This window comes from Garra rufa, chromosome 2, assembly GCF_049309525.1.
Source record: "Garra rufa chromosome 2, GarRuf1.0, whole genome shotgun sequence".
NCBI lineage: Eukaryota > Metazoa > Chordata > Actinopteri > Cypriniformes > Cyprinidae > Garra > Garra rufa.
Window position 1 is genome coordinate 1,316,223 of NC_133362.1, and position 14,988 is coordinate 1,331,210.

Consider the following 14,988-nt stretch of genomic DNA (forward strand, 5'->3'; position numbering starts at 1 on the left):
CACACACACACACACACACACACACACACACACACACACACACACACACACACAATCACTCCACCATACTAATACAGATCTAAGTAGTGAATAGTGTCATTAATAAAACAGATTTAGCATTAAAATAGACATATATCTATATCAGCTAAATATTATATTCCTTGAATGAGACTTTGGATGTTTAATGATCATGTTTTGTCTTCTGTGACAATTTAGACTTCCTGTCCAATGATCAATCAAACATTCATTTGTGCTTTAAGTTTGTACTTTATCTTTAATAATAGATTCACTGCTAAACTGATCTGATCTGAGAGAGTGAAGAGTGTGTGATTGTTCTCTACAGGTTGAGTAAGTGTAGTGTCACAGATGAAGGTTGTGCTGCTCTGACTTCAGCTCTGAGATCAAACCCCTCACACCTGAGAGAACTGAATCTGTCAGAGAATAAACTAGGAGATTCAGTGAAGCTGCTTTCTGATGTACTACAGAATCCTCACTGTAAACTGGAGAAACTGTGGTAAGATCATATATGACTCACACATGCTATTTAGTGCATAATACCATCAGGACAGATCTGCATAAGACTGATATTTCGCTTAAAATACAGATATAGTGCATACAGGAAATGTTATTTATCATGCTTGAATGAGACCTTTTTTCAATGTTTTATGATTATGTTTAGTGCTCTGTGACATTTTAGGACTTCTGTCCAATGATCAATCAAACATTGATTTGTGCTTTAAGTTTGTACTTTATCTTTAATAATGTATTCACAGCTAAACTGATCTGATCTGAGAGAGTGAAGAGTGTGTCGTTGTTCTCTACAGGTTGAGTGATTGTGGCGTCACAGATGAAGGTTGTGCTGCTCTGACTTCAGCTCTGAGATCAAACCCCTCACACCTGAGAGAACTGAATCTGTCTGAGAATAAACTAGGAGATTCAGTGAAGCTGCTTTCTGATGTACTACAGAATCCTCACTGTAAACTGGAGATACTGAGGTAAGATCATATATGACTCACACATGAAGGTGCCATAGAATGGGAAAACGTCTCAGGTTACGTATGTAACCCTGGTTCCCTGAGGGAACGAGACACTGCGTCCTGAAACGCTGTGGGGAACGCCATTGGCGGGCCGCACTCTGAGTCATGTCCAACGTCCAATGAGAAACGGGAGTGACGTCACAGGCGTGGTGACGTCATCGACCAGGAAGTATAAAAGCACGTGCGTTTGAAGCTGGCGTCAGCTCATAGGCATGTAGCGAGCGCAGCAGGGATGCGGGAATTATGGTCCGAGACGCAGTGTCTCGTTTCCCTCAGGGAACCAGGGTTACATACGTAACCTGAGACGTTCCCTTCCGGGAACTCTACACTGCGTCCTGAAACGCTGTGGGGAACGAGGTATCAACGTCCCCATAATTTCCGCACCCTGCCTAGTGTCTGCTAGAACAAGGGGGAAAAAGACAGCGTTAGTACATTACAAACCTCAGCCTGGGGATTCTGCCAGGACATGGGCGGTAATACATCTCTGACTGTGTAGCCCACCAGATCAGAGGGAAAGAGACCTCGGCCCTCGAGCCCACGAGGTCATGTCATCCTTCATCGGGTCTCGCAAGACCGAGAAGGGACAGTGTCTAAAAAATACTTACCTGATGAGACACTGTGGTAACTCCGCCTGGGGGTCATGCCAGGACGTGAGTGGTAATACATCTCTGTCTGTGATCCATCACCAGACAAGAGGGAAAATGAACCTCGGCCCTCAGGCACACGAGGAGAGATGTGGTCCTTTGTCTGCGTTACAGCCAGTACAAGAGGGACACGAGAAGTGCCTGGTGATCTTGCCAGGGCACTGGAATTCATCTCTGTCTGTGATCAGCCACCAGACAAGAGGGATAGAGTAGGCCTCGGCCTTAGGCACGCGAGGCTAGGGTTTCTCAACCACTGCCTGTCATCAGACCAGTGCAGGGGGAGAAAAAGGCTCCTCGGCCCTCGGGCGCACGAGGAGAGATGGTGGTCCTTTGCTTGCATTACAGCCAGTACAAGAGGACACGAGAAGTGCCTGGTGACCTTGCCAGGGCACTGGAATTCATCTCTGTCTTGTGATCCACCACCAGACAAGAGGGATAAGAGACCTCGGCCCTCAGGCACACGAGGATAGGGTTCTCGACCGCTGCCTGTCACCACGACCAGTGCAGAGGGAGAAAATGCTCCTCGGCCCTCGGGCACTCGAGGAGAAGTGGCGATCCATTGTCTGCGTTACAGCCAGTACAAGAGGGACGCAAGAAGTGCCTGGTGACCTTGCCAGGGCACTGGAACTCATCTCTGTCTGTGATCAGCCACCAGACAAGAGGGATAGAATAGGCCTCGGCCTCAAGCACACGAGGCTAGGGTTCTCAACCGCTGCCTGTCAACAGACCAGCGCAGGGGGAGAAGAAAGGGGTTCCTCGGCCCTTGGGCACGCGAGGAAAGATAGTGGTCCATTGTCTGCATTACAGCCAGTACAAGAGGGACGCAAGAAGTGCCTGGTGATCTTGCCAGGGCACTGGAACTCATCTCTGTCTGTGATCCACCACCAGACAAGAGGGATAAGAGACCTCGGCCTTCAGGCACACGAGGCTAGGGTTCTCAACCGCTGCCTGTCACACGACCAGTGCAGAGGGAGAAAAAGCTCCTCGGCCCTCAGGCACACGAGGAGAAATGGCAGTCCATTGTCTGCGTACAGCCAGTACAAGAGGGACATAGGAAGTGCCTGGTGATCCTGCCAGGACACTGGAACTCATCTCTGTCTGTGATCAACCACCAGACACGAGGAATACAGGCCTCGGCCCTCAGGCACACGAGGCTGGAAGGAATGTAGAGGAGAGTCATACGCCTTTGTCTGGGGAATTTTGCCAGAACAAAAAGGGGTAAAAACTCTTTTCCTTACTCAAAGGAAAGCGCCTTTTTGACCTCTCGAGCCTAGCCTTAATGCTAGGGCTGAAAGATGACTGAGCCCGGAGTGGCTCTGAGGTCTAGTTCGTAGAATCTGACGAACGTAAGAGGTGAGGACCAACCCGCCGCACTGCAGATGTCCTTGATTGGGACACCTGCCATCAGAGCTTTGGAGGCTGCGACGCCTCGAGTTGAGTGAGCCTTGACTCCCATCGGGGATGGGAGACCAGAGGACTCGTATGCAGTAGAGATGGCATCAACGATCCATTTACTGATAGTAGGCTTGGAAGCCGGGCACCCCCTCTTAGGGGGGCCGTAACAGACAAACAATTGCTCTGATTTACGCCACAGGGCAGCTCTGTGGACATAAGTGTCTAGTGCTCTTACTGGACACATTAAGTTATACTTCCTCTGGTCGTGCTCCACGAATGGAGGAGGATAAAACGCTAGCAGCGTTATTGGCTGTGGTGTTACTGAGGGGACCTTGGGTGTGTACCCAGCTCTTGGGTAGAGGAATGCTTTGGCCAACCCTGGGGCAAAGTCAATATAAGAAGGGGCCACTGAAAGGGCCTGTAGGTCACCGACTCTCTTAACCCTCTGGGCCTCCTCATTAAGGGGTCACACTTGGCTCCCTCGCGGTCAAAAGTGACCGAAGCCTTAAAAATTAACTTTTTTTTTTCTTCAGGAAAATCAATTAAATATATTTTTGTTCAATAATATTTTGTAATTATTATTTAGAATTTTGAGCATTTTTTATGAATCTATGCAATATATATACAGTTTTAATGAGCAATTTTTTCCCAGTAGATTTATATTTTATATTATATTTTTTAATTAATTATGTATTTATTATTTTTCAATAAATACAACATTTCACATTAAAATAGAGTAAAAGCATTTAAAATCCATTTTTTTAAAGTGAAAATTGCACCATCTAGTGGCATAAAAAATAAAAACTTGTATAATGCCATGTAAACTCCTGTATCTCCCTATATACATATATACAGGGGCTTTGGGATTCCTATTGTTTTTTTTTTTATTATTGTTTCTTCATTTTATTAGGCTTTGCATTTAGAAATATATTCAGACATTCTAAAAGATAAATTTTGGCAAGGTTTAGATATTTTTTTGATTGGATAAATATCAGGTTTTGCATTTTTCTGCTTATTTCTGTGTGTCTCTGTGTGGGTCTGTGTGTGTGTGTGCGCGCGTGTGTGTGCGTGTGTCAGTTCTGTACTTTTGTTATTTTAGAGTGTCAGTCCTTGCTTGCTGAACACTTCTTTTCAGCACAGTTGCTCATTTGTAGCTTGTATTACCAAAAGATTATCTGAATTATCACATTTTTTCGTATTTCCCATTCATTTTCTATGTCGGTCATTTTTGACCGCGAAGGAGCCAAGTGTGACTATTTTTTTTTTGACCCTTTAACATATCCGAATCATGTCACTGATTTTTTTTGTACTCACATAGCTAATGCAACAAAAGTCACCAAGTGTCATCTCATTCAGATGAAGCTACGATTTTTAAAAATTCAAAACACAAAATTTTTCGGTCAAAAATGACCGAAGAGGCCCAGAGGGTTAAGAGATGTTAGCGCCAACAGCAGTGCTGTTTTTAGGGTAAGCATCCGATCGGAGGCCTCCTCCAGAGGCTCGAAGGGAGGCTTACACAGCGCTTCTAATACCACAGCCAGGTCCCATGTAGGGACTCTCGGTCTTGCACGAGGCCTCAGCCTGAGTGCACCGCGGAGGAAACGTGAGACCAGGGGGTTTCTGCCCACTGAGAGGCCGCCCTGAGGGGCGTGGTAAGCCGATATAGCCGCCACGTACACCTTCAGGGTGGAGTGAGCTAACCCAGCGGACAAACGAGTTTGCAGGAACTCCAGCACTGTACCGATCGGGCAGTGGACTGGGTTTGAGTGGCGTTCGTGACACCATGACGCAAACAGGTTCCACTTTAGGCCATAAAGTTTCCTCGTAGAGGGAGCTCTGGATTGAAGGATGGTCTCAGCAACCTCGGTTGAGAGACCAGCTTCTATGAGTTGTGCCCCCTCAGGGGCCACACCCATAACTTCCATTTCTCTGGGTGGGGGTGGCGTATTGCGCCCCCAGCCTGAGAAAGAAGGTCGCTCCTGACAGGAATCTCCCATGGAGAGCCGTCGAGGAGAGCGATTATATCCGAGAACCATACTCGGGCCGGCCAGTACGGGGCTACTAGCAGCAGCCGTACTCCGTACCGGCGCACTCTTTCCAGAACTCCCGGGAGCAGAGCGATCGGGGGAAAAGCGTACAGACGAAGCCTCGGCCACGTCTGTACCATGGCATCCAGTCCTAGAGGAGCTGGAGGAACTAGAGAGTACCAAAGGGGACATTGCGATGTCTCCTGAGTCGCAAAGAGGTCCACCTGGGCTTGACCAAAAACTCTCCATATCTGCTTCACCACCTGAGGGTGAAGCATCCATTCCCCGGGCCTCAGCCCCTGCCTCGACAGGACGTCTGCTCCCACATTGAGACGTCCAGGAATGTGAACTGCTCTCAATGAGAGAAGCTTCCCTTGTGACCACAGGATGATCTGGTACGCCAGCTTGTATAAGGGGCGTGAACGCAGACCTCCCTGGTGGTTTATATAGTAGACCACCGCCGTGTTGTCCGTGCGGACCAGCACGTGACGGTTTCTCAGGTCTGGAAGGAAATGCTTCAGAGCCAGGAACACTGCCAACATTTCTAGGCAATTTATGTGCCAGGAGTGATGCTGGTCGTTCCATAGGCCTTGGGCGGAGCGGCCACTCATGACCGCTCCCCACCCGGTGAGGGATGCATCTGTCGCTAGCGAGACGCGGCGGCAAGGAGCTCCCAGCACTGGACCTTGTAGTAGGAACCAGGGCTTCTTCCACATGACTAAGGCACGTAGGCAGCGCCGCGTGACCTTGATCTTGCGGAATGGGTTCCCCCTCGGGGAAAACCCTTTGGTTTTGAGCCACCACTGCAGTGGTCTCATGTACAGCAGTCCAAGAGGTATCACGTTGGATGCAGCTGCCATAAGACCTAACAGTACTTGGAACTGTTTGACAGTGAGTAGCAGGCCTAGCTTGACCGCATTTACTGCAGTAAGGATCGACTCTATCCGAGCAGGTGACAATCGTGCCTGCATCGTGGTCGAATCCCAGATTACACCTAGATAAGTGGTTCTCTGTAATGGAGATAGCACACTTTTCTTGGCGTTGAGTCTCAACCCCAGCTTTTTCATGTGAGCAAGAACAACATCTCGATGCTGAGCCGCTAACTGTTCTGAACTGGTTAGAATGAGCCAGTCGTCTATGTAGTTGAGTATGCGGATGCCCTGGAGTCGCAATGGAGCCAGAGCAGCATCCACACACTTCGTAAAAGTTCGGGGAGAGAGCGCTAGGCCGAACGGAAGAACTCTGTATTGGTAAGCTTTGCCCCTGAAAGCGAACCTGAGAAACTTCCGGTGTTGAGGAAGGATGGAGACGTGAAAGTATGCGTCTTTCAGATCTATCGTGACAAACCAGTCCTCGGACCTGATTTGGGACACGACCTGTTTGACAGTCAACATTTTGAACTTCAGTTTTCTTACTGAGAGGTTTAGCTGTCTGAGATCTAAAATGGGCCGCAGGCCCCCATCCTTCTTGGGAACAATGAAGTACCGGCTGTAGAACCCGGCTTCTCTGCATTGAGGAGGGACCACCTCGATGGCCTCCTTCCTCAGGAGAGTATTCACTTCCTGTTCCAATACCAGAGCCTGCTCGGGGCCTACCAGAGTAGGAAATACCCCGCTGAAAGGTGGCGGCCTGGCGCCGAATTGAATGGAATAACCTTTCTCTACAGTACGCAGGACCCACATAGAAATATTTGTCAGTAGTTTCCACGCTGCCAGAAATTCTACTAAGGGAACCAGCCTCTCGAGACTGGTCTCTGGATTTATTAGAGGAGCTAACTTGGTGACCTGTAGCAGCGAACTGGCAGGATGCACCTGAAGTGAGCGCTCTCGAGACCCCCGTGGGGGTGGCGAACACTCTGGTTCCGCTACGTTTCCGGGCGGAAGGACCAGAGAATGAAGTTCGCGGGAGACTGCCGCGCCCTGTAACACCGGCAGGGTTAGCTGACGAATCTCCTGAGGGCCAAGAAAGAGAGGTGGTCACCGTACTCCTCAGAGGCGGTGAGGCACCTGAATCTTCGAGAGGGGCTGCCCTCATTGGCCCTGGGCCACGACCATCAGGGCCGTTTAGCCGCGGCCCTCTTAGACTGTAGGACGACCCTCAGGTCGGGCCTAGTCTTCGAGGACCCCGGCTTGGAGCGTTGCTGAGCCCGCCCTCTAGGCCGCGCCGGGTCCTTTTTCTGGGTCTCCCTGTGTGAGGAGCTGGAGTGCGGCTGGGGCTGCTCTCGTCCAGCAGCCCCAGAGGAGAAAGTGCGGCGAGGGAGGTAGCGCTGGAACGCCGCTGCCTGCCTACGGGCCTCCTGGTGCCTGTTGACAACTGTGTCAACAGAGTCACCGAAGAGGCCAGTGGGGTGCAGGGGGGCGTCCAGTAGCGTGACCCTGTCCTTCTCTTTCATGTCGGACAGGGTCAGCCAGAGATGCCTCTCCGCGGCCACCAAGGCTGCCATAGACCGCCCAACAGCGCGAGCGGTCTCCTTGGTGGCCCGAAGCGCCAGATCAGCGGTCCTACGCATCTCTGACACGCTCACCTCCTCGCCATCACTAAGCTCCTTCAGCAGGTCGGCTTGGTACGCCTGGAGCACAGACATGGTGTGTAAACATGCACCAGCCTGACCTGCTGCCGCATAAGCCTTGCCCATCAAGCCTGATGTTACTTTTAATGGCTTGGTGGGCAAGGACGGAGCCTTCAGGGACGATGCCAGGCCGGGAGACAGATAGCTCGCTAGTGTCTGCTCGACCTGGGGCATCGCCCTGTAGCCGTATCCCTCCATCCCCCCCACATTACCGTAGTAATCTGAGGCGGGGGAGTAGAGACGAGAGGAATACGGCTTATCCCACGACCTCGCGATTTCTTTATGGAGGTCGGGGAAAAAGGGAAGGCTCCGTTTGGGAGGTGCTGATTTAGCCCGCAGGAAGCGCTCATCAAGCCTGCTCGCCTGGGGCTCTGGATCTGGAGCGGGTGACCAGCTGATGTTGAGCTTGGCCACCGCGCTCGTCAGCACCTCCACCAGCTCCTCATACTGGGGTGAACGGGGGGGCGGTTGAGGGAGGTCAACGCTCTCGATGTCAACCTCCTCGGAGGAAGACAGGAGAAGCGTTGACTCCTCCTCTCGGAGGGAAGGAACCGCAGTGCGGGCTTCCTCATCCAAGAGGAGGTCATACGATCCGCTGGGTGAGGAGAGAGATAGGGGATCACCCGTCTCAACTCCCTCCAGCAGATCTAGCTGCGAACCCCACGAGTGCAGCTGCCGCTCCGCCTCGACGGAAGCGGGGCCAGACCCGCGGGGAACGCTAGCGAAAGCCCCCTCCTCAAAGAGGGCTTTCCGGGAACGGAGCAACCGCAGCGGCATCCGCTCGCACTGCGGGCAGCCAGCCCCCTCAAGGGCTGACCTAGCGTGCTCCGCTCCCAAGCAGGCTACACATAGATCGTGTGTATCCCCACCAACAATGAAGCGTTGGCAGGGAGGGACACACCGTCTATGTGGCTGCTGAACCGCCATAGATCGCTCGTTCTTAAAAGAACGTTCGTTCTTAAAAGAACGTTTTCCCCCTGGCATTTCTGCTCAAATAAAAGTAGTGCAATTGGCACTGAAAAACAGCAGAATGCGAATCAGACAGACAATAACACAGAGCGCTCTCGCTGAATGACAAAAGCTGACGCCAGCTTCAAACGCACGTGCTTTTATACTTCCTGGTCGATGACGTCACCACGCCTGTGACGTCACTCCCGTTTCTCATTGGACGTTGGACATGACTCAGAGTGCGGCCCGCCAATGGCGTTCCCCACAGCGTTTCAGGACGCAGTGTAGAGTTCCCGGAAGGGAACTGTATTTACCTTGTCATAGTTGAATAATAACATTTTTGTACATGGACATGACATACTGTGAGTCTCAAACACCGTTGTTTCTTCCTCCTCCTTATATAAATCTGGTGTTTACAAAAGACCACTGAAAAATATGCTATTCCTAACATAACAGCAACTATGACGTAATAGTCTCGGGATCATTAATAGTTACGCCCCCAACATTTGCTTAGATCAATCAATCGAAGTTCTGCATCTAAGCTATTGTGAAAAAACAAAAGCTAGGACAATAGCGAAAATGGCAGATCACAGGAATAAATGTTATGTTCCAGGTTGTGCAGGGGATGTTAAGTGCAGGGATGGGTTGGTGTCTGTACTCAGAAAGTCAAGGAAAACAAATAAGGTGTTCTTATAAAATAAAGCCAGCCACTGAAGGGACATGGTTAGCTTATTGCTAGCGGTAGCCTGTTACAATGCAGTACATAAGATTTCACTTACCACATAAAAGGAGAGGTTACTGCGCGAATGATGGTGAATGATTTACAGATCCTGAGCATCAATAACAAGCATCTAAACTTGTAAAATATGTGGCAAGTACTGCCGCTGTAGTATAACGTTAACCAGAGCACGTGCGATCACAAAAGTAAAAGTAAAATGATCGTGCAATCAAAACAGCAGTTTCAATGACCTGCATATTAATAGTGGCTCAAGCTCATGATTAAATGTATATTTTCCTCCGTGTGTGAGCTACTGAAATAAGCCACTCTGGGAAACAGCCAATCAGAGCAGAGCTCATCATTAATATTCACGAACCTTCTAAATAAGGTAATAACAAACCATTACATTCTAGGGACAAATCCTAGGGTTGTAAATGGACTTGTAAAACCGTTTCTGGAGAATTTTTGTCCTTTCCTATGCCATATACCTTCTATGTAGATATCAGACAACAATTTAAAATATTGTATCAATGCATTCTATGGCACCTTTAAAGAAAATATGAAGTGTTCAGCCTCAGCTATAGTATTAAAATAAAGATCATTGCAAAAGTCATTGGTTCTGCTCTTCACTGTAGTTTATATGTAGATGATCTCTGTATTTGTTACAGAAGTAAGTACATGAATACCATCAAGTGAAAAATCCAACTGAAGATAAAATACAATCTTGGTCAACACAGAACAGTTTCAAGTTTTCACAAACAAAAACAGTTTGTATGCATTTCTGGCAGGCAGGGGCCACTTATGCTTTTAGGAAGCACGCTAACATTTGTTATGATTATTTTTCAGTCATTTTTCACTTTTTCATTAATGTTTTCTCTAGAAGCAAACTAATAATCTAATAAAACAAGTTCAGCTCAAATTAATGACATTATGTCCTTAGGATTTTTTCTCTTCATTTTAACTGCAAATGGGAAAATTATGAAAATGTGTAAAAAAAAAAGTGGTCTCTCAAATACACCACAAGTAATATACAGTAATATACAGAATAAGCTGTATGAATTACTTGATTTGTGCTGATTTGTCTTTAGGAATGACAGACCATTTATTTTAATTATAAGACAAAAGTACATTTTATCAAACATTTACCACAATAAATTTGTTACATTTATCTCATTTCATTAACAAAATAAATTTCTTTAATTTAAGAAATTCATGTTACACGTTCTCTTGCAGCAGCTGATTCTTTGTATACCCACGAGTCACGCCTGCTTTAACTTATATGCAGATTCAAGCATCATTACTGTCGCCTGCAGGACAAATTGTGTATTGCACCCGAAAATGCTCTGTTGTAGTAAAAAAATCCAGAAATCCCAGTTTTAAAGGGGTCATCGGATGCCCATTTTCCACAAGTTGATTTGATTTATTTGGGTCTTAATGAGAAGTCTATAACATACTTTAGTTAAAATTTCTCAGTGTTAGTGTAAAAAACACCCTTTTTACCTGGTCAAAATTAGCCCTTTTCAGAGCGAGTAGTTTTGTTGCATTTGCCTTTAAATGTTAATGAGCTCTGCTCGCCCCGCCCCTCTCTTCTGTAGGGACTGACAAGCTGTAATGTTTACTTTAGATGCATTTAGCCACGAAACTTGCTAACTATAGCACATTATTAAGAAAGGTGATTTGCAAATATGCATTAAAAAACCCTTATACTCTTCTGCTGTGGGTGAAGCTGCATCACAAATTATTTGTGTGAACAAAGACGCATTTATGTAGATCTCCGGGCGCATTTCCTTTCTAAAACAAAAGTAACTTTAATCCTCTGCGTCTTCAGAGGCTCAGATGTCAGGAGTAAAAGATGACTGCTTTGTTCATTAATACATTATTAGATGAAACAACAAAACACCTCAATTGAGACATTCTGGTCTTTCCCTGCACCAGCATTAACACAATGGTGGTCAGATCCATCTTTATTTCACTATGAAAATATATCTTAAATTTATCTCTGAGTATTTGTTCAGTTCTGAAGCACATGACAGTTTCAAACACCATCATTGAGCATCAACATGAATAAACCTCAATCTATCAGCAGCAGAATGTGGCAATGCTTGTCATTATATCTCCTCTCCTGCTTCAATAACAAACCACAGACACTTCAACAGCAACTCAGATTGTGTGATTGTTCTCTACAGGTTGTGGTATTGTGGCGTCACAGATGAAGGTTGTGCTGCTCTGGTTTCAGCTCTGAGATCAAACCCCTCACACCTGAGACACCTGGGTCTGTATAGGAATAAACTAGGAGATTCTAGTAGGAAGTTACTCTCTGGTCTGAAGAACGATCCACATTATAAAATGGAGATATTATACTATTGTAAGTGTTTGTTTATTTAAAGTTTCTAAATTGAGTAACAGACCTCCTGTGTGTGTAATTGGAGAATATTAGACAATAATTCAGCTCCACATTAATCTCTGTACTTTAAACTGTGTTTAATTTTGTGATGTTACCGATTTATGAATATATGAATACTTTCATCTCTTACAGATTTTCTAAATGACAGTAGTTGTTGATCATTCACTGTTATTAATCTATGATCAGTTTATTCATAGCTCTGTAATATAATTATACTATATGTTTTTCTGAGCTGGATCTGCTGATGTGATGTGACAGCAGTATTGTCTCATACTCATATGTAACTGTCTGTGTGTTTTATTGCAGGACTCTCAGTATTTAGACGTCAGTCCAGTTTTCTCAGGATGAGCTGACGGTGAATAAGGAGCCGCTACAGAGACGTCACAGTCACACAATCAACAGAGACTGAGTGGAGGGACCACCCAAAAAATAGGGATTTTTCTTAAACTTCTTTATACTTTTTCACTAAAACATTTATGGGTAACTTAATGTAAAACATTGTCCTGAATTTGTTTTACTCCCATTTGTAAAAGACAAATACATTGTTTTATAAAGAAAGCAGAAAATAGGTTTAGAATGACAGAAAGACTCATCTGAAATAATCTAGAGATGACAGACTGAAGATGTGTGATATAATATCACATCCATTTATCACCAAACTTTATAGAGACTTTAAAGAGGCATTACCCCATACAAAACTCAGATAAACACTGTCAGTTTATAGAATATTTTGTTTCCCAGCAGTGACTGTCCACTTTAGAACAGACTTGATTACAGATGCATTTAACCCATATTGGGCTCATATTATAAGCCATAAAAGCCTGATGCATCAAATATAACATGTGATACAAACAGTTTTTTTAAGCCAATCCCTAATCCTAACTCTATTTATTGAATAATAATTAATATAACCTAGTACTTAAATGTATAATTATACTGTAACAAGGACACATTAAAATAAAGTGTATTTTTTAGTACATTGTCTAAAGGTTCAATAAACTGTTTAGTTTTAAAAATGTTGATTTTTCTGACTACTTGACTTTACAGGGTCAAAAAAAGAATGAATAACCTGGGCAACAGAGGTAAATTTAGGTAGAAGACTTGATCTGACTGTTCTATTCTCCTCTGTATTTCTTGATACATGAACCCCTGAAATACTCTCTAAACCTGATGCAATAACAAACAAGATGATTTGACTGCTTGTACTGTCTGTTAACTACTTAGGCTTCTCCTTGTTTTTATATTTTAGACATAATGGGATACATTTTACAGCAAAAGTATTGCAGTCACACATAAAAATTTAATAAAATATGCATGAAACCACAATATAAAAACACAAAAATATATTGCTCCAAATTTAAAAAAAAAATAAAAGCAAAGTTTTCAGAATAGCGAATAATGGTCTCAGATCAAAAAATAATAAGCAAAATCAAAAATGTTAATATTTAATATCATATTGCACAAAACTGAAATAAAAATACAAAATTGTGTTTTCTTTGGTTGTATTTATCTGTTTTTGTGCTCTCAGACATTTTCTGCTTGTGTTTTTATTATTTTTGTTTGCTTATGCTGTTTTTCCTTTCATTCTTGTTTCCACACTCTGGGAACTCTCATACACCCAGCACAAAGCGGCACCAGGCATGACCAAAGTATTTTGAGTCTTCGTTTTCATGTCCTGTGCCACATCGTTTAAATAACCAATGCATTGGTGTCCATTCGTGTGCCCATGGGCGTGTTAATCTGAAAACAAGGAATGTTTAGGCGCATTGTTGGCACGTAGCTATATTTTGAGGCAACTGACATAGACTGTTATTTTTCTTTTTTTTTTTTTTTTTTTTGGTTTCACTTTCGCTTTTCGAACCTTTGCTTAGGCTGGGTATACACTAAAAGATTTTTCAAATCTTATAAGATCTTTAAAATGTGAAAGACCACAAACATGAGGTGAAAAAATCATTTTGCTCCCATAGTGTGTGGTTTGCCACGATGACAAAGACAGCACACCACACACCAACAGATTTTCAACCAGAGTCCCGATGTCTTGAGATTTGAGAATAAATGTCTCACAACAGTTCTACAAGAGCTTTATTTTTTATTTTCAAGCTTTGTTTATTCATATTGAAATCAATTGACAGATAATATTGTTTGGAGAAAGGTTTGGTTAATACCTAATCAATATTTACTGTAATTACAAAAAGGGTTAAGGAAGTATCATTTAAAATTATACACAGGATTTACCCAGAAAAATATTATTTGGTCAAATTAAAATCTGAAATTGATTTTAGTTGCTCCTTTTTATGTCAGTTGCCCTGAAACATTTATTTTGGCATTGTCCTTTTTGTAAAACTATTTTGGCAAAATATCTGTGATTTTTTTTTTATTGTACAAAATATTGATAATCATTTTGTTTTGTTATGGAAATAATAATGTATTGTATTATTTATTCCCCCATACATCAGGATTTCCAATCATAAATATTCAACATGTTCGCGATCGGGGCGCCTTCAACGTTCTTCCAAGCAGATTCAGTCACTCTTAACACACCTTACACCACAAGGACATCTGATAAAATAATCTTTAGAACTACCAAGATAATCAGACATTACCTAGGATTGTCGAAAGGGGAGAAATTGTCCCAAAATCAGCCGATTGTCTTGTGGTGTGTACCCAGCTTTAGGAAGCAATAATGAATCATGACAACTTGAATTAAAAACAAAAGAACTGCTTTACTGAAGTTTCGTTTAGGATTTATACAGGGATGAATTCACTTTGTGTTCACACACATACTCAGTTCTTTTTATTCTATCACACTCTCAGAACTGAACAGCATTATGAGCAACTATTCTTAAAGACTAACAGCTCAATAAATCACTATATTAACAGTTTCAGTTCTTATTATTGAAAAACAATTCATCAAACATTATACCAAGCATTTATAACTAATATTAATCTAATTTATTTCACAACATCCTCTCCCCTAAAGAACAACTGCTCATCAATATCTAAAGGATATATAAACTGAACAGGTCTTTCTTAACAAAGTCCTTCTGGATACGGATACATCTCTGTCAGGAAAGAAGCTCTTCCATTTTTCCTAATTTCCAGGTTTGTCTTGGCATGTTGGCATCTCCGTTGAGAGCAATGTCACTCATCTTCAACTCACTAGGTTTCTGTGGGCTGCAGGAATGTGCAGATTTCAGGTCTAGCAAATAGTCTTTTCTCCAGTGATTCCACAGTTTGGTCAAGAGT

General features: G+C 44.2%; 1 protein-coding gene across 2 annotated transcripts in view; it reads left to right on the plus strand.

The window, feature by feature from the left end:
* The window catches only part of LOC141325129 (NACHT, LRR and PYD domains-containing protein 12-like), an 80,179-nt gene that overhangs the window by 41,779 nt on the left and 23,412 nt on the right, over window positions 1–14,988 (plus strand). The gene's annotated exons all lie outside the window — the stretch shown is intronic.